Below are 20864 nucleotides of genomic sequence, written 5' to 3'. Positions count from 1 at the left end.
TCCTGAAATACAGATCATTATTCTAGTTTCACTTGTTCAGAAATGTATGGCCATTTATCAGCCACTTCACACCCAATCTTGAACCAACACTGATAAAACGTTAATGTTCAAATCTGAAGAATAGTAACTCTCTGGATCCACAGTATTCCTAAGGATAACATTACCATCTTGTAACTTCATTTGCTTTTGAAAAATTTCATCTGTTGGTTCTAGGGGGACTGAGATCTTCCCAGTAATTAAAAGTGCAAAATGTAGTTGCTTAATATGCTAAAGACTGTGTTTGGGCCAGGAGAAAGTATTTTAGAACTACTAGCACCACACCACCACCTTCATGTCAGAGGCGGGGGGGGGGGACCTGTGGTCGGTCTCAGGCAAATGCCTGATGCAGGACCTTCCTTTTGCAGGCCCTGAGGAACTGTGGAAGTTCAGGCAAGGCCCTGATCTCTTCAGGGAGCTCATTCTACCAGGTGGGGGCCAGGATGGAAAAAGCTCTGGCCCTCGTTGAGGACCGACATGCTTGTTTGGGGCCAGGGATCACCAGCCAGTTGGCAGTGGCAGAGCGTAATGCTCTTTTGAAAAAGAACTTATCATAAAATATCAAAGGTTTGCAGTGGCTCTTCTTTTTTTGTCATACCTATTCATTAAATGTTTATTTCGCTCCCCTCCCGCATCACCCAGAAATGTAGAAACAACTCAGCCCACATAGGACAAATCCTCAATAGGCGTTGGCCTATCCCATCAATCTCAGTTCAGAAAGGACAGAGGACAGATTGACCATCAGAGCCTGGCCTAATTGTTCTATACTGGCTACCTTCTAAGAACCAAATTTAAATATTTTATTGCTGATTTAGAGAACTCATCACATTTTGGGACCCTTTTATACCTTCCAGTTCCTGAATCTAGCATCTATGTGACAGAGGGAGGAAACAGCTGGTGAAAATCTTTTAGTAGTTGCAAGTTATGACAATGCTTTTCATAATACCTAAGATTCGAGCATCAGGGCCTTTAATATTGCCATCAAAATGGAAGAATTTTGATATCACAGCTGCCTTTTATTTACAGTAAGGAGGTCAAACTTGCATGGCAATCTTCCTATATGACTGTGTTTTCCCAAACTGCATAGTAAGTTCTCATGTACCACCCAACCTAGCATTTAGCATTTCTGATATGGTGGTTGATCAGACAGCCATGGATCAACTTCAAGCATTCCTGGAAGAAATGTTGGTATTGTACCCATTCCAGTATGGTTTCCTCCATGACCATGGGGTGGAAACGGCTTTGGTCCCCCTTGCATATTACCTCCAGATGCACTTGATTGAGGCAAGTCAGCATTGCTTGCTACTAGGTTTCATGACATTGTTCAACAGAGTTGATCATGAGCTTCTGATTTGTTGCCTTGCCAATGTGGTGATATGGGGGTTGGCCTTGCAATGGCTGATTCCCTTTCTTCAAAGTCAAGGACACAGTAGCCATTAGAGAAAAGCAACTGAGCCACTGTCCACTCCCTTGTGGAATGTCACAGGGCATAATTCTTTACCCAATATTATTCAATATCTATATGCGCCCTTTTGCACAACTTATTTGAATGTATGGGCTGGGATGTCACCAGTATACTGTTGACACCTAGCTCTATCTGCTGATGGACAGTCCACCGGATACAACACCTGATTTGTTAGCCAGAGGTTTGGAGGCCATGGCAGGATAGCTCCAGCAGACCCACCTGAAACCCTTGAAGATGGAGATTATGTGGCCGGAGAAGAAGGGGCCAGAAGAGGAAGTGAGCCTCTCCTGCCTTAATGTAGTGCTGTTAACAGCTTCCTGTACTGTCCAGCTTCCTGGGAGTAAGCTTTAATGTCATCAATGGAGACACAGGTCACAAATGTAGCTCATCAGATGTTTTACCAACAGCCAGGAGGAGCTACTAGCAACCTATCTCACCCCAGGAGACCTAGCCACAGTGATCCATGCAACAATCACCTCCTGGCTGGATTACTGTAACTTGCTCTACACAGGGTTACCCTTTTTATCCAAAAGTTATAGCTGGTGCATAATGCAGCCACACAGGTCCTTTCAGGGATCCCATGGAAGGCCCATATTTGACCTGGCCTTCAGCAGCCCCACTGGCAGAGTTCCAGATCAGTTTCAAGCTTCTTGTATTGACCTTTAAGGCCCTATAAGGTTTGGATCCTGCATACCTGCATACCCAACATATCCCCCAGGGGGCATTGCACTTTGCTAACACCAATTTGTTGGTAATCCCTGGCTCTAAAGACATTCACCTGGCCCTGGCTCCAATCTGGTGGAATGAATTGTCTGTTGAAATTCAGGCCCTGACTGAGCTGCTAAAGTTTTGGAGGGCCTGAAAACTGGCCCTCTTCCCCCAGACTTATGGATGAGGCCATGGCTGTTTAGAAATTATAGAGGCCTCCCTCCTTTCCCTTCATTTAGATCATCCCCAGTCTGGTTAGCCCAGCAGAAGGGAGGGTGTTTAAGAAGGTAAAAGGAGGTATACTGGTTTTAATTACTATTATTGTTGGCACTTATTGAGAAAGACTGGCCAAGCGAACTGCAATAACATTTTGTACCACAATGAAGGGCTTTTCCCATTTTAGAGAAGCCAACAAAAGAAACAAAAATACATTTATAAAAATCTACTGGTGCACACAATTGTTTATCACACTAGACTTCACTGCCTTTTTAAAAAGCTCTCCATAAATATTGCATGTAGCATAATGGTCATCTAGGGCAGTGGTCCCCAACCTTTTTATCACCGGGGAATGGTCAACGCTCAATAATTTTACTGAGGCCCGGGGGGGGGGGTAGTATTTTGCCGAGGGTTGTCACCGCCGCCTGAGCCCCTGCTCCACTTGCTTTCCCACCGGTGCCCCTGACTTCCCACCACCCGCTGGGGGGGGCGTTGCCAGCAGCATCTGCACAGTGTCACGCTGAGGGGGAGCCCCAGCTATGGCAGCTGCTGGAGAGCACCAAAGGTGAGCCCCCGAGGCAGCAGCCGAGAAGGAGGATGAGGAGGAGCTGCGGCCTGGTACTGATTGATCCATGAACCAGCATCGGTCCAGGACCAGGGGGTTGGGGACCACTGAGGGGACTTACAGTTCAATCTTGAGAATATATTGTTATTGTTGTTAGGTGTGAAGTCGTGTCCGACCCATCGCGACCCCATGGACAATGATCCTCCAGGCCTTCCTGTCCTCTACCATTCCCCGGAGTCCATTTAAGTTTGCACCTACTGCTTCAGTGACTCCATCCAGCCACCTCATTCTCTGTCGTCCCCTTCTTCTTTTGCCCTCAATCGCTCCCAGCATTAGGCTCTTCTCCAGGGAGTCCTTCCTTCTCATGAGGTGGCCAAAGTATTTGAGTTTCATCTTCAGGATCTGGCCTTCTAAGGAGCAGTCCGGGCTGATCTCCTCTAGGACTAACCAGTTTGTTCGCCTTGCAGTCCTAAGGGACTCGCAAGAGTCTTCTCCAGCACCAGAGTTCAAAACCCAATGGACAAGTTCAAAAGAGCATATATACACAGAAGTAAATACAACCATGTTTAATAGGGTTTATTTCCTAGTAAATCTTAGAGTTGCAGCCTAACAGTACAATCCTAAACAGAGGTAAACCCTTTTAAACCCATTAACTTCAATGAACTTAGAAGGGTGTAAGTTTGTCAGTCAACTAGTATATGAAGAGAAAGTCCCTCCTTGTATTGCTTCCCACACTCATCTCTGTCAGAAATCAGCAGAGAGACTAATCCATGTTTTCCTTTCTTTCTGTCCCAGGAGGAGAAGACACCACAAGTGACAGTGAAAACAGAAGTGCAGTAGGAAAGTTGGGGAGAGAAAAGCTTGTCAAATGGTAGTCCAGTCTGACCTACAAGGCCTCTACTGCTGTTTCCAGGTTGGGCAATTCCGGGAAATATAGGGGTAGAACCTGTAAAGAATGAAGGTTGGTAAGAAGATATAATGTCATAGAGCAACAGTGGCCAAACTGTGGCTTTTCAGGTGTCCATGAGCTACAATTCCCATGAGCCCCTCCCAGCAACATCCTGGCAAAGGCTCATAGTAATTGCAGTCCATGGACATCTGGAAAGCCAGTACGGCCACCCCTGACAAAGAGTTTGTCCTCCCAAGCAGACATTTTCTCAAGAAGCACCAATATCGGTAACCTGGGGATCTGCTGTATTTCCAGGGAATCTCCAGGCCTCACCTGGAAGTTAGCAATTCTACAGATTAGTCTTATTACACTATTAGAGGTAAGGCAATTTTGGACTCTCTTAGCAGAAGTAGAATCTCCCACTCTTAACTTTAAAATGCCAAACTGTTTAAATTAAAAAGTGATAACAAACTAATCTTAGCATTCTTACCCTGTTTCTTCCACTGCCATCTGGCACTGTGTGTCAGCTTCAGCTTTGTACCTTATTTTCTAAAGAATTATTATAAATAATTAATGGATAAATGAGTGGACAATATCTTTGGGGACTACTAATAGTGAAATGCAAATATTTCAGACTAGACTTAATTTTTTTAATGACCTTGATACATTAGATTGCTATAATACATTAGAAATAATACATTAGAGTTTTCTGAGGCAGTCATAATACCAGAGGATGAGTGTGTCACTGAGACTTACGACTATAAATTGATAGCCAATGCAATCTCAACCAGGTTGACCAGAAACATCTCCCCCTATAACTTATGTGGCTAGATGAACAGCCAGAGGGTAGGGCAGTTCTCTCTAGCTGCAGTTCACTGAGGAGATGGGCAAGGCCTCCCTGCTGCTTATAAGAGTGAATCACTGCTTATAAGAGTGAAGTGGAAACAATTTTGCCACTACAGAGTGCTGACCTTAGAACCTTTTCTTCTAGTGAAGAGGAGGTGGTGATACTAGCTAAATGCTATAATTTATCACTGATCCATTCTAAAGCCAGAATAAATATATGAAGAAACTAAGGGCATTCAGTTCTTCCTCAATATCTCAAGAAGTACTTTCACAAATTAACAGCATGATGCTGTGGCACAAGTGGCCAGTTTGGGCTATATTAATAGAAGCAATTTGGGAAATTTAACTCATCATAAATAAAGGGCTGTTTAGAGCTCTTGATGAGTGAGGAAGGACATTTCTCTAAAAACCAAAGGATTTAAGTTATAAGGAGTTCAAAGAGAACTAAAATACATATCTTGGTTCATCTAGATCCAGCCTTCTTCAGGAACCCTAGTTCAAGCAACCATTCATCTTCATCTCCAGAGATATAACAGGAAAGGAATTAAAATGATGCCTTCACAGACTGAGTTTTCTTGAAGGAGTTATACCCCAGATTTCCAGCAAATTATCTTTAGTGTAACACAAGTTATTTATTATCCCAAACACCAGAAGGTGAGGCTTGTCTTCTCTGCCCTCAACACATATCTATCACGCATCAAACATTTGGTGGCATGTTTTAACACACTTTTGTAATAGAAAATTTTATATCACTTTCCTCCATATTTAGATTTAGGTTTGATAAAGTTGCAATCTAATCCTTGTGGTGTCTGCTGCTATTTGTTAATTAGGTTGTGAAATAGATTACTTCAAATCTTTCTAGAACTGGATTATGGCCTCATTAACAGTATTTATTCCTTCTTACAAAAAAGAAATACCTCCTCATGGTTACTGCAGATGTTTCTGAACTGGATTTGAAGCTGTGAACCTAAAGATTTGCCAAAACATACATTTGGGACCAAAGCTTTGTATTGTCAATGGAAAAGACTAAAGATTCATTATTGTCATCAGTTAATGCAAGTTAAGAACCTCTTGTGGCACTGAGTGGTAAGGCAGCAAACATGCAGTCTGAAAGCTCTGCTCATGAGGCTGGGAGTTCAATCCCAGCAGCCAGCTCAAGGTTGACACTGGCAGTCTTCAAACAAAGGTTGGATACTTCTTGGATGCTTTAGGATGCTTAGGGCTGATCCTGCATAGAGCAGGGGGTTGGACTAGATGGCCTGTATGGCCCCTTCCAAATCTATGATTCTATGATTCTATGACTCAGCCTTCCATCCTTCCAAGGTTGGTAAAATGAGTACCCAGCTTAACCGTTTACCCCCCAGCAAGCTGGGTACTCATTTTACCGACCTCGGAAGGATGGAAGGCTGAGTCAACTTTGAGCTGGCTGCTGGGATTGAACTCCCAGCCTCATGGGCAAAGCTTTCAGACAGCTGCCTTACCACTCTGCGCCACAAGAGGCTCTGAGTACCCAGCTTGCTGGGGGGTAAATGGTAATGACTGGGGAAGGCACTGGCAAACCACCCCGTATTGAGTCTGCCATGAAAACGCTAGAGGGCGCCACCCCAAGGGTCAGACATGACCCAGCGGTGGCACAGGGGATATCTTTACCTTTACCTTTAATGCAAGATAAAGCGACAGCTGTGTGGAAATAAGCAAATATAATCAAGACTTACTGCAGATACATAATTGGGATCTAAGACATGCAGAGCATGCAGAAGCACATACTCAAGCACCTTGAATGGAGGAAACAGGGGAAAGGCCATTTGTTTAAATTCTTTGAGGTCAGACTGAATACAAGGTGAGATGACAGAGTTCCATCTAGTTTCACTCAAAGTCAACAGAATTGACTGGTCATGAGGGAAATAAGTGGGTAAGCTGTACTGAAGGACTTTTAAAAGCCCCAAGGGACCAGCTTGGTGTAGTGGTTAGGAGTGCAGACTTCTAGTCTAGCGAGCTGTGTTTGACTCTGCGCTCCCCCACATGCAGCCAGCTGGGTGACCTTGGGCTCACCACAGCACTGAGAAAACTGCTCTGACCGAGCAGGAATATCCAGGCTCTCTCAGCCTCACCCATTTCACAGGGTGTCTGTTGTGGGGAGAGGAAAGGGAAGGTGATTGTAAGCCACTTTGAGATTCCTTCGGGTAGAGAAAAGCGGCATATAAGAACCAACTCTTCTTATCTTGCCCTCTCTCCTTTCTCTGCTTGACTTTGCCTGTGTTCTCCATTCAGCTCAGCAGCATGTGTACCCTCTGGGATAAGTGTGCCAGGACCCCCTGCTGGAATTGTGCTTTCCACAAGTTGACAACCTCAGTCACAGCAACTAGAGTTTATATACACGGTGAGCTTCTCGATGTGGGGGGGGGAGACGCAGGTGCAGCCGGTGGCAGCCCGCTCCCGGGCCACAGCCCGGGAGTTGACGACCCTCAAAGTACAGCATTATGTCCTATCAAGCTATATGTAAAAGTTATTCTCTGTTCTTCTCTTAATTTAAAACTCTTCTCTAAACTGAAGGAGATGATGGGTTACTTAGTAAGACATGGGGGGAGGGGTGTTACATTCCTGATTAAATATTGGGAAGATAGCTGAATATTAATAGCTGAATATTAATTCAACTATCAGACAGTCTGTTAGCTGGAGTTCTTGCTAGAATAGAATTGGCTAGCACAACTCCAGCTGTATTAAATAAAAGCACTCATACATGTCCAAAGATTTAACTAAGAGGCAGCAGAACGAAGCAGGGTAGATATATATTTATGAAATAAAGCCTCAGATATTTTAAAGGATTATAACAATTTAATATATGTTATGAATGCTTCTTAAAACTGAGAATAATGATTTTACTGTCTTAAAAAAAACAAACAGGCTCTTTTGATCAAATGATCCCTGGCCAAGGAAACTTGTTTGACCTCAACCAGGGCCAGGGCTTTCTGTGTCCTGGCCCCTGTCTGGTGGAACAACCTCCCAGAGAAGAACAGGCCCTGATGTATATAGAACAGTTCCACAGGGCCTGCAAAAGGGAGCTCCTCCACCAGACTTTTGGTTGAGGTCCTCTAGCTCCATCTTCTTCCAGTGGGCCCCTGAGCCTCCCCTCCTATGAAACTGAAGCTAATGTCTATACCAACCACTCATGGGTCCACCTACAAGTTCCAGTTATGAATTTGATTGTTACATCATTGTTCCACTGTTCCATGTTTAATTAATTATGACTTCTCTGTACTGTTACTGTTCCCATTCCATGCACGCCACTCTGAGGCTTCAGGGAAGGCAAATAAATAAACAAATAAACAAATAAACAAATAAACAAACAAATAAACAAATAAACAAATAAACAAATAAACAAATAAACAAATAAACAAATAAACAAATAAACAAATAAACAAATAAACAAATAAATAAATAAACAAATAAACAAACAAACAAACAAACAAACAAATATGAGGAGGTGGAAGACAAAGACATGGCCTCAGCCATGTGGTCCACTTCAGGGACCAAGCCTTCCCCGTGGTTATCTAGCACTATAGATTTTGCCTCCACAACAAACTATTTTAGCTTAGTTGGAATGGGAAGGAGGGATTAAGGATGGAAGCAAACAATGGCAGCTGTTTTTGATCCAATGAAGAACCTGTTCAGCATGCACCTTGGTCTCATAACAAGCCCTGAACAGGGCATGTTTGACTGCCAAGCAGGTCTTCTGGAGTTAGTCATATTCCTAGAAAACATAAAGATGTCTGATACTGAATCTCACCATTGGTCTGTCGAGGTCAGTATTGTCTGTTCTGACTGACAATGGCTTTCCAGGGTCTCAAGCTACCTCTTCTCACATGTTTTTTGCATTTACTACTACCTAATTCTTTGAACTGGAGATGCCAAGAACTGAACCTAGAACTTTCTACATGCAAAATAACATTAGCACTGGTCCAAATGTCACTATGGAGCTATATTTTGCTACTAATGTTCAGACCCACTGTAGTTTGTTTGCAAGTCTCATTCAATAAACTGCAAGGAACTGTCACCTACCCGCATCAGTCTTCATGCTAAAATTGCTTATTTTCCACCCTATAAGCTATACAGGACATATGCTAAATGGAACCAGTTTATAAACTCCTGTGATTCATTAGTTCTCACTTCTTGAAATTTAGAACAGAACACAGCCTTATCTGGTACATCACAGTAGCTTCTCACCTAGTATGATCCTGCATTCTATACACACTGGTGAGGGAAAGAGAAAGCATGCAAAACTTCCTGGCACAATTAGTCAATAGATATTGAGATATTGACTGTGCAGTCTTAAGAAGAGTTGGCTCCTTCTAAAGCCACTGGGCTTATACAAGTGCATTATCATATCATAGCCAGAAGTCTCTTGCATTGCAGTGTAGTCTTTAATACTGACAAAGATTAAGCTATCACTAAGTACCCCCCCGCTCCAATGACAAGGGTTTGTTTTGTTTTGGTTCATATTATTTTTCCATCATAAGACAAATCTCTTCCTCAGTTCCTCAGAGGCTGCATGTATTTGGGGACAAGCTGATTAATTCAATAGGCTTCAAGCATAGTCAGTTAGGCATGTTCCAATTGATCTTAGCAATGAATGAAGAATTACCAATTCCAGAAAAGAACCCAAGTAAGAGCAAAATGCTGTGAACATTAACTCAGAAACAAGCCCAGATCTATGCACAGGACTGTGATCTTAGACTGTCAGAAATAAAATGGATTGTGGCTCATGAAAGATCATGCCACAATAAATGTGTTGGACTTTAGAGAAAATACACATACCTCTGATTTTCCCTTGTGTTGCAGTGAGGTTCTATCCCCCCTCCCCGTTCTCAAGTAAACTGCCGTACCAGGCAAATTATTTAAGCAACTCAAAGCTGACCCTAATCTTCATTTGGTGCAATGCAAACCCCGTACAAATGAAGAATTCAGTGACTGTACAACAGGTCAGTAATTCAGCTAATCTATTAGAACCAGCTGCTGGATAAATTGAAAGGAGGTGTGACAAGTATAATTTTAAGATAATAACGATTTGTTAAGAGTGTTACACTTCTGCTATCTCCATGTTACTGGTAAAGATGATGTCCTGCCAAAGCTGAATCTTAGCTGAATCTAGCTTTTATGTAACTCTAGGAATTTTGTCAAATTTAATTTAGGATGTTAACAGAAATTGACTCTATACCAATGATAACCAGTTTCAAACCAGTTCTGTAATAACAGCCCTGCTAGATCAGACAAATAGTCCATTTAGTCCAGCATCTTGTCTCACACAGTGGCCAACCAGTTCGTCTGGATGGCCAACAAGAAGGCATAACGGCTAAAACCTTCCCCTGATGTTGCCTCCTGGCTCCGGGAATCAGAGGTTGACTGCCTTTGAATGTGGAGGTTTCCCTTAGTCATCATGGCTACCTAACCTCCATAAATCTCCATAAATCTATCTAATTCAGACTTCCTCAACCCTGGTTTTGTGAAATTCCAGTGTTTCTTGACAGCTGTGGAAGTGTTTCCCGGATAGGTGTGAGTTAATTAATGTTTAATATATTTTTAAAATTTGTTAAACATTTATCAGGTGATATGATCATATATAGTCATGTTGACCCCCCCCCCAAACAAAAAGGCCATCCTGAATCTACGGCCCATCAGCATCATTGGATGCCCTCAAGTTCCAGTATTTTTGGGAAAGGGAGGCATTTCTCTCTCTCTCTCAACTCTCCTTAGTCCACTGCCTTAGTCCACTCTTTTCTAAGTGGTGAATGCCCAGATTCTTCAGTCTTTCTTCATAGGAAAGGTGCTCCAACTCCCTAATCACTTTGATCAACCTCCTCTGTAATTTTTCTATCTCTGACATCTTTTTTTTTGGGGGGGGGGGAGATATGGTGACCAGAACTGTACACGGTATTCCAAATGAAGCCATACTAGAGAGCTATACATGGGAATTTTCTTTTCAATCCCTTCCCTAATAATCCCTAACAGAGTTTGTAGAGTTTGCCTTTTTTCACTCGTGCAACAGACAGAATTGACACTTTCCTTAAGCTAACTATGACCCCAAGATCTTTTTCCCTCTCGGTCTCAGCAAGTTCAGACAGGCCTCATTGGCCTATATTTGAACTGGATTTTTTGTCCCATCATGCATCACTTTACACTTACCAACATCAAACTTCATTTGGCACATTGTTGCCCACTCACCGAATTTGTGGATATCCCCTTGGAGTTCTTCACAGTAAACCTTTTTACCATCCTGAACAATTTTGTGTCATTTCCAAATCTGGCCACTGCACTACCCACCCCTATTTCCAGATCATTTATTAATAAATTATTATATGCCAACAAACGTGATCTGATTCTGATAAATAGTACTGGCTCCAATACCAATTTTTATGGGAACCTATTACTTCACTTGCCACATTGTCACCCACTCACCCAACACAACTCTGAAACTATCTTCTTGGAAGGGTTAATTTATTAAATTATTATCGACCATCATGGGCATAAACCAAACAGAAATATATAGTGATATGTTATATATGTGTGGGTGTGCGCGCACTAAAATCATCCCAGATAAAACTCAAATCTACAATACATTTTTGGCATGTTTAAATAAAGTCTAAATCTAACAATGGTTTCAGTTATCTGGAGATTCTGATCATGCAGTAGGTGTTCAACCAATGCCATAGAATCACAAATTTCTACATCGCTCATTAAAGATATGCTCCCTGTGGTGGTTATGTCATTTGCAATGTAGCAGAACACGTTTCACAGACTCTGGTTGTTTTTGTGCACAGAAACAAAGACTCTCAGCAAAGGAACTTTTGAATATTGGCCATTTGTTACGGCAGTTGGTAGTAGATTTAAATGTGCCAACATTAAACTCCATTTCAGAGAGGGAGATGTTAATGAAGAGAAGTATTCTGGGGTCCTCCCAGCCAATGAATATTGAAGAAAATGGAAGAGCATGTTTTATATGCTCCAGCTACTAAAGTTTGATAGTTTATGTCTAGAATTCATTACCTGATGGTGCTCAACAATTTTTCAGATGTTCTAGGGAATTGCCGGTGGTTTTTAGTTTGTTAATAATTACCTCAGACCAGGGAAAGAGAAAATTGTCATTTAACATAAAATAACTTAAATACCATGCTGGAGCTCTAAAATTTAGACAGTCTGACCTCTCTAGGGGCCTTAGCTAAGTTACCATTCCTGTTATATTGTTGTTTAAGATCACTGAAATTGTGTTATTTAGAACTACTGTTAGATTATTGTTGTTGTATTTGACTATTATATGTTAGTTCTTTCCCCGTATCCCCCCACTATGTTATATGTAAACCACACTGAGCTATATGGAAGGTCCATATAAAAATCTAATAAATAAATAGTCAGTAAATTCAGATCACTGGAAGGGTTAATTGTGGTATTCATATTCAGACTTTTTACCAATATGGAGCTAAAGAAAGTTCTCAGGCTGTCTCCCATTTAGGCAATGGCCAGAACAACACCTGCTTATCATCAGTAAGGTTACTGGTTCATACATCAGATCAACCAGTGACCAGATTCAGCATATAAAGCAGCTTTGTAAGTTCACATGAATACTATATAATATCTGAACAGCTAGATACAAGTCCAGTAGTACCTTAGAGCAGGGGTAGTCAACCTGTGGTCCTCCAGATGTTCACGGGCTACAATTCCCATAAGCCCCTGCCAGTGTTTGCAAATCTCTCCCTGTCTACAAGGAAGTTTCTGGAGGAGCTGAAAAGGCCTGTGGTTTGGCCATTGTTTAAGAAGGAACTGTGGACCCAGCCAGCTATTGCCCTCTCACATCTTGCATTTCTGGGAAGGTGGTTGAAAGGGCTACTGCAGACCAGCTTCTAACATACTTAGATAAAAATTGGATCCTCAGTCCTTACCAGTCTGGCTTCCAACCCTCAAGAGGTATATTTGACCTCAACCAGGGTCAGGGCCCTTTTGGTCCTGGTCCCCACCTGGTGGAATGAGTTCCTGGAAAAACTGCAGGTCCTTTAGGAGCTTGTTCAGTTCCAAAGGGCCTGCAAAATGGAGCTCTTGGTTGGGGCCAATGAATGAATGGTAGAACATCACTGAAGTTGCCCCCCTCCTACAAGAGCCTTCCCCTAGAATTCAGAGCAGCCCACAAACTTTGATATCATAACAGAATTGAAGCCAAAAAGCTCATTCAATCCATTTGAGACTGCAATCACTTTTAGAATTCTGACACAGCCACAGAACTGTTACCACAAAATGGCTGTCACAGGAGGTGGTCTGCTACAGAATGGCTGTCATAGTTTCCTAGAAGTCACATGTTGAATATCCTTGTGCTGTGGTGGCAACTGGTGCCAAGACAATATTTTTAAAAATCTGTACATCAAATCAAATCTCAATGGCCAAACAAAAGCCTTGCTGGACAAAAAACCCTACCAGGCCCCACCCACTTTTTAAAAACATCTGGCAAGATCACAGCACCTATGGGCACTACAGTGGGGATCTCTGACCTACATCTAAGAAGAGAAAGAGTTAATATGAGATCAAACTAAAATTACCACAAAACCTCAAAGGACACCATTAGTGCCAGTGAGATTGTCTTCACTGAAGCTTTTGTTAATATGTTGTATCTTCCAAAAGCAACAACCACTGACATAGAGAGATGTAGAAAATGATCAGGAAGAAACATGGTAATACGAGTTCAAAGCACTGTTTTCAGGAAATCAAAGTAGGTTGAACAGAACATGGTGTAATGATATGGTATGAATACAGGATTGAAGACAATCACATAATACCTCCTCATACACCTATTTATTTCAGCGCAAGTTCTTTGATGATATTGCCCCTTTAATGGCTTTAATGGTACTGTGTTAGCTTCTGGCTGGTGAGTGATGAGTTTTTAATGGCCTCATATAAATTGGTTTGCATAGTCCTTATCGTGAATCTTGGAAGAACTGCAAAAACACAAATCAATCCATGGGACTGCCAAGAACAACCATGCAGGAAGTCCCCAGCTTCAGGGTCACCTGGCATCAAAGCCTCCCAAGAAAACACACAGCAGACACAACTTCAGTTACAGGGTTGGTGGCAGTGGCCCTGCTGGTCTGTTTCCATCAAAAGACTCTCTGCCTTATGCCTGAGACACTTTGGCAGGACATCGCACAAACGATCTAATTTCATTTGTAACAGATCTGTTCAACAGAGGAACAAGCTATTATGTTTTTAAAGATACTTCTATGGAAGAGACTGTAAAAGATCAACCCCAATGTGAAATAAAATGATGACGATAAGAAAGAAGAGCAATGTGACATTTCTGAAATACACAGATGATCCAGCTAAAGTAGAGATATATAATTGATAGCAGCTTAAGGGTATGCAGTTGGATATACCTGAGCTGAAATTATACCTAATTTTAGCTGTTTCAGTTGGATTCAGAGATGCCTAAAAAGATGCAAAGAACTCTGAGAGTAATAAATTTCCAATATTTCAGGACTTTCAGGGGTTCAGGGGAGTGCAGGTATGCGTAGGGAAGGAGAAGAAGCCAGCCTGGCAAACAATTCTTATTCAGCAAGAGAAACAAGGACTAATAGCTGATGTTCAGGTAACCTCTGAGTCACAGCTGACTTAGGATGACCCTGTAGGGTTTTTAAAGCAAGAGACATTCAGAGGTGTCTGCTGCTGCATCTCAGCATGGCCCTTTATATTTTAAAAGGAAGAGGACCAAACTGGCCCGGACATATGATGCCAGCGTTTTCTCTGTTGATAGCTCCTCTCTGCTGCTGTCTCACAGCCAGTACAGCCTGTCTCACAGCCAGAAAATACTGGGCAGACTGGTAGGCTCCTGATCTGCCCTGAGGCTTGATGGTTACCACTGGGGACTGGCTTGTAAAAAAAAAAAAAAGCAACTGAATAGAGTTATATTGATACAGCAGCATGGCCACAAATGTAGCTGATTCCCCAACTTTCTTCTTCATCATCTTTTAAAGTATCGAGCTCCTTCTGCCCTTTTGATTATATCTCCGCAATGAAAGGAGGCTAGAGATTTCACAGAGCATGGTACATGGAATACTACTCCGTTATATCAACATAGGGCTATTTAATAGCCAATTACACATATTTTTAATGACAGTGGAAGAAGTGGCCACTGCAAACAGCCAAGTCTCACAAGAGTACAGAAACTCACCAGACTGCCCACCATTTCCCACCATCCTATTGGATGGTCCCTGCTGTCACCGATTCCAGCAGGAAGGAGAAACCTCCAGTGGGATTAATGCCAGCATGGTTATGGGGCTGGCATCCTCTTTCTCGCCCTCATTCCTTGTTGCTTTTGCCTCAGGAAGAAGTAGAGAATGACTAAAAAACGGTCCCAAATTTTCAGCTTTTCCGGGGGGGGGAAATCCTGAATCAGTAACAACACTTCTGAGAAGTCCTATCTGAAATCTGGATTGGAGATTATTATAAAAATTCTGAAGCATGCATTCCAGGTATATATTTTCTAGGTAGGATCATGATTTTGAATAGCCAAGCACCTTAAATGAGTTTAAATATTTCCAGTGCTTATATATAACCACAGTGCTATTGTGTTAAGACAGTTTTGCAAATGCATCATAGAGGCACACAGAAACATGCAGGGTGGGGGGAATGAAAATGGGGAACTCTTACTCTTAGTTACCAACCTTTTTTAGTACTACATTTAAAATGCAAGCAGTTTGATCTGAAACAGCAGAATCTGTGACAAAAATCATTGAATTGCAAAACTTGGCAGATGTAGTCCTTCTGCTTAGTAGAAGACCAGCTTAGAGGCTGGGCAGAAGTTACTTCAGTGACCAAGGGTACTGATTTCTTAGTGCCAGGCTGCAAGATATGCCTAACTTTTATTTCTGAGAAGTTCCTTTCATTCTCTGTAATCCAAAAATGATTATTGTGAGTCGTCCTTATGAGCAGAACTTTGCCACTATGTTTGCCCCATTAATGTGGCAGCAGAGATCCCAGGGATGGTTTAGTATACCCTGAAATTGGTCTTTTGTGGCAAGAGTACACCCTTACCTACTTACAACCTCTCCAGGAGAAGACCATGATAAACCATAGGTGATAGAATTGACTATATCACTTCAGACTGCAAACTGGGGATTAAGTCAAATGCTGATGTATCACACACGAAACACAGTTGCCTATATAATAGTTTTGAACAAAGATGCCCATTGTGTAGTTGTGGGAGAAGAATTCCAAATGCAATCTGGCAAAGAGGCATCTTATTCTATTGCTTATGTAGACCAGGCCTGCAAATGCCATGGAGTGTTGCCATTCAGATCTATATGGTTACTCTAAGTTTGTGGATTTTAGATTGAGGGACAGTATGTTCCTCAAGCATCTGTCATTTTTATCCCAATGAACAACAAGTCTCTGTATGTTGGTGGAAATGGAAGGCAAGTCATCCCAAGGAGCTTCTAAAGTCATACAGAAAGTCGTGGGAGGGAAGATTACCATTCCCTAAGATGAAACTCAAATACTTTGGCCACCTCATGAGAAGGAAGGACTCCTTGGAGAAGAGCCTAATGCTGGGAGCGATCGAGGGCAAAAGAAGAAGGGGGCGACAGAGAATGAGGTGGATGGATGGAGTCACTGAAGCAGTAGGTGCAAACTTAAATGGACTCCGGGGAATGGTAGAGGACAGGAAGGCCTGGAGGATCATTGTCCATGGGGTCGCGATGGGTCGGACACGACTTCGCACATAACAACAACAACAAATAAATCTGGCTTTAATATCATTGTGCCCTTTCATCCTGCTACCAAACACTAAGTGAAGACTGGCCACATGGATCTGTAGAACAGAAAGAAATAGTAAACATTCTTTTCTAGCATTTGAGTATAGCCTTTTTAGCTATGTGTAAATGAATCTTGATCATGATCCAAGAGTAAACTAAAAGGTATCCATCAAGAATGTCCTATGTGTGCCTCATTAAAACATTTACATTTCTTTGATAAAGTTATCTATGTAGCAAGGTAGGTAAATATATGTGAGGTCTGGGTTCTGCTAACAGACACATTTTTAAATAAAATAAATAAGCTGATAGGGAAAGGTGACCTAGACTAGGAACCAAAGCTTTGGTGATTACTTAGGACTCAAGGTAAAGCCTTCAGGGAGGGCGGTATATAATCGGGGAGGGAGGTATATAAATCTAAATAAATAAATAAAGGTACTTTACTAAATTTCTAGAAGGAAAATAGCTTCTTACCCATATAGCTTACATAAGAACGCACTGCCTAGAATAAGGACCAGTAGAAGGTTCATAACACTTTTGCCATCCTGTGATAAAATAACCTGTGATGCCCTGTCTTGCTCCTCCCTAAGACGGCACACCAATATCTGAATTTAAATTTCTCAGCTCATATCACTTCCTCCTGCCTTTCTCTTCCTAGTTTTATTCACTTGTAGGCTTCTCTATGTTTATTATCTGCATGTTATGAACTTTTTGTTCATAATTCTGTGTGCCGCAATATCTAGCTACTATTCGATAATCCACCTTCCGCACACACAAAAAAGCGCTCTCAAAATCCTCTTCAATTTTTTCTCAAGAAGCAGCAGCTACAATGAATGCCAACAGGAGAACACCATGCAACAACAATCCTTTTCCACGCCCAGCCCCAAAACAACCTCTGGCCTTTAGTATCTTTAGGGATAATGGTCAGTTTCTCCTAGTCCCTGTGGTGTACCATACACAAAACAGTTATCATAGAGCTCCCACCTTCAGTAGCCACTTTAAACTTCTGCTTCTCCCAGTCCACCCTCTAAAACTTCCATTTCCCCTAGAGGAACTCATTTCTGTAGTCAAAAAATCAACAGTAATTTCAGGAGAATTCAGGCCCCTCCATTAACAGCAGGATTTTTAAGCTTCAGACAACTTTGTGTACTTTCGCAAGCAAAATTTACAGTTGTCTCTCAAAGAAAATGTACTTCTTTCTTGTCAACTCTCACACAACAGAAAAAATGTATAAAACTGATGCCAGCTCTGGACTGGGAAATCCCTGGATATGTTGGTGGTAGAGTAGGGAGGAGGTGGGATTTGGGGCAGGAAGGGACCTCAACAGAATATAATGCTGCCCACCATCCAAGCCACCCATTTTCTCCAGGGGAACTGAAATCTGTCACCTGGATATAAGCTGTAAAACCAGGGGGTCCCAAGGTCCCATCAGGAGGCTGACATTCCTAGCCGACTATCACTTGCAGAACCCAGATCACACAGGCAATTCATGTGCCATCACTATGCCTCCATAAAAGATACTAATGTAGGAATTACATGTTGGCAGTGTATTTACTGATATGGGTGAGGCAATTATTTTATTATTATTTATTAAATGTATACCCTGCTCCTCACTTGTGTTTCAGGGAGGCTAGTGTTAAAACAATATAAATGTCATTAAAATAGTAAACATTCAGTAATGGTAGGACTGGCCAAACTTCTACCCTATTGGCCCTGTGGGTGAGTATGACAACTGCATCACAGGCTTAAGATGTAAACTGAGATTTTGCAGCTCTTGAAATAATCCTATACAACAGAACACGACTATTCTCCCCAGATTGCTGTTTGGAGGGGAGAGAGTATTGGCAAAGAAATGGCAGCTTGTTTAAGGCCATCGAGTGAGTTTATGGCTGAGCTATGGTTTGAAGGATGAGCTACCAGCTCTTGCTCTTATCTTCTGTGCTACATTTATTATGTTAAATGGAACACACACAAAAATTGTTGTTTGCCAAGAATGGTTGATTTCTTTGCCAATATTTAAAGACTTGGGAATGGGGTACAAAGCAATGCACAGGAAAGTAAGATCTGGAAATAAGAAAGCATCTTAGGAAAGAAAAGCCACTTTCCCACCCTGCCTCCTATCAAGCCAGACATCTCCTGTACAGTACTTGTTACTGTACACAAAAGCAGAAGTCAGGTTCACAACAGTTTCCTCTCTTGATTCTTCTTTTATTGATTTCAATTCCAGTTGACTAACTGGATCTACCACTAGTTTAAACTGACAGAAAATTAATACGATTTTCAACGCCAGTTTATTTCCTCTTCCTTTTAGACCTCCAAGAAATGTGAAAAGAATGCTTCTTTCTCCTGCATTCATACCACTGTTACAATCCTCATTCAAACCAGAAAAAAATCCCTCTTAAACATCACTGGTTTTCTCCTTATAAGATTAGTTGCTCTTTCAGTCAAAGACTTCAAATGATTGTATTAACTCACAAGGCCCACTTTTTGCGTTCCAATGAGTTATCTCAGATAAAGCATGGCTATGACAGTCAAAGTATACTACTGTATACCTCCCATCTATTATGTTAACTAGTGAGCATTTCAAAAGCTTCCTTAACTTTATTTCCCAGCTTCTCATGGTTGGCTTGAAATCAGATCTACAGCCAGGTATTTTATTATAAAGAATCTTAAAGGTACATGGGGAGGAGCATAAGGGTTATGTAAATCAGCTCAAAATAGCAAAAAAAGAAATGCATGTCTGATGTGCACAATATTACTTAATCTTCTATTAAATAAAAATGGCTTGGCTCGTCCACCCAAACAGTTTTTTCACTTCACAAACATAAAATCTGCAGCCTTGGCTGTTGCTGTGATACAGTTTCATTCAGCTACATGGTAGGTAATTGAGAGGCCCTTAAATATTTGCTCAAATGACAATTATGTAGAAGTCAAAATGTTATTCTGAATTCTCTCTCAAACATAGCATCTGAAAAGAGTTCAGGTTTCAGTTAAGGAGGAGAAAAGAGTGAAGCTGGAGGGAGCAAAGATGAATGTGGTACTACAGCAAATCACCCTGTGGAACGCTGTTCAAGAAGACTATTTCATATTTTGTTCTTTAAATGAGAATTTGTATAGGGGTATAGTGATATGAAGCCACAAACAATACAAATATCACCTAAAATGTGAAGCATTTGAGGGCATCTTGCAGCTTCCCCTTCTGCATTCACTGGGAAGCTGACTAAGGAAAAGTAAGAGGATTTTATTAATAGAAAAACAAAAGACCATTAAACCTGGAGATTCTGATTGAAATTACACATACAAAAGAGTACTATGCTCTGCTACCAACAACCGGCTGGTAATCTCTGGACCCAAAGAAGCATGTCGGACCTCAACAAGGGCCAGAGCCTTCTCGGTCCTGGCCCCCACCTGGTAGAATGAGATCCCTGAAGAGTTCAGGGCCCTGCCTGAACTCCCACAATTCCGCAGGACCTGCAAAAGGGAGCTCCTCCACCAGGCATTTTCTTGAGTCCGACTGACCCAAAAACATCCGCTGGTCCCCCCTCAGACACTCCCTCCATGACCTTATTTGTTAGACTGTTCTATGTATTACATCTGCAATGTTTTATGTGAACCGCCTTGAGCTGTATGGGAGGACAGTATACAAATCAAATAAAAAACAAATAAATAAATTTTATATTAACTTTCCTTCATGATCCTCAGTCAGTTCAAAGCACAGTACAAATGCATTCAAAACCACCTTTCAATTTTTCACATAAGCTTATCAAAATCAGAAGACAGGCTAAAAGTGTTTAATGTGGAATCAAGCCAAAGAGAAGAGGCTTGCAGCATTTTAAAGATAGTGCCTCCATATTTATTTTATTTACTTATTTATACTGCGATTTATTTCCTGCCACTCCCCAAAGGCTCGTGGTGGGTTAAAGTGTTAGATAAAAACCGAGAAAAATCCGCATTAAAACCGGTGACATAAAACCATAAAATACAAGAATATCAAAACTATACAATAACAATATGGCGGAAACATCATCCCATCCTAGTAATCTCCAGCAATACCTCTGGGAGGGGGGTGTAGATGAACTTGCAAGCCACCACTCCTATAGGGGGGGGGGCCATGATCTTCCTTGCCAACCAGCCTCACCTGTAGACCTGGCGGAAAAGCTCCGTATTGCTTCCTAAGGGATTCCTAAGGGATTACTGGCTCCCATGCATGCTCCTATAGCTGCAAGTCTACTTGAAAAGCAAACTTCTATCCACCTCATATTTAATCTGAGAAGTATCAGCATGACCTCTACTTTTTCTTTTCAACCACGCACTCTCGCACATAGACACTGTCCATTGCATAACTAAACTATCAGC

The 20864-nt window shown here is 41.7% G+C and overlaps 1 protein-coding gene across 2 annotated transcripts in view; it reads right to left on the bottom strand.

Annotated features, from left to right (window-relative positions):
• Positions 1 to 20864, bottom strand: part of GREM2 (gremlin 2, DAN family BMP antagonist) — a 42426-nt gene that overhangs the window by 13722 nt on the left and 7840 nt on the right. Inside the window, exon 1 of one of the 2 annotated variants that reach the window (XM_077345224.1) lies at positions 3877 to 3950. The exons of the other annotated variant lie outside the window; for it this stretch is intronic. The gene's annotated coding sequence lies outside the window, so the exon portion shown is untranslated. Of the gene's footprint in view, positions 1 to 3876; positions 3951 to 20864 lie in introns of those variants that run through there. 2 annotated transcript variants of the gene reach the window in all.

The sequence above is a fragment of the Paroedura picta genome, chromosome 1 (assembly GCF_049243985.1).
Source record: "Paroedura picta isolate Pp20150507F chromosome 1, Ppicta_v3.0, whole genome shotgun sequence".
NCBI lineage: Eukaryota > Metazoa > Chordata > Lepidosauria > Squamata > Gekkonidae > Paroedura > Paroedura picta.
This window is presented reverse-complemented; position numbering and strand designations above follow the sequence as displayed.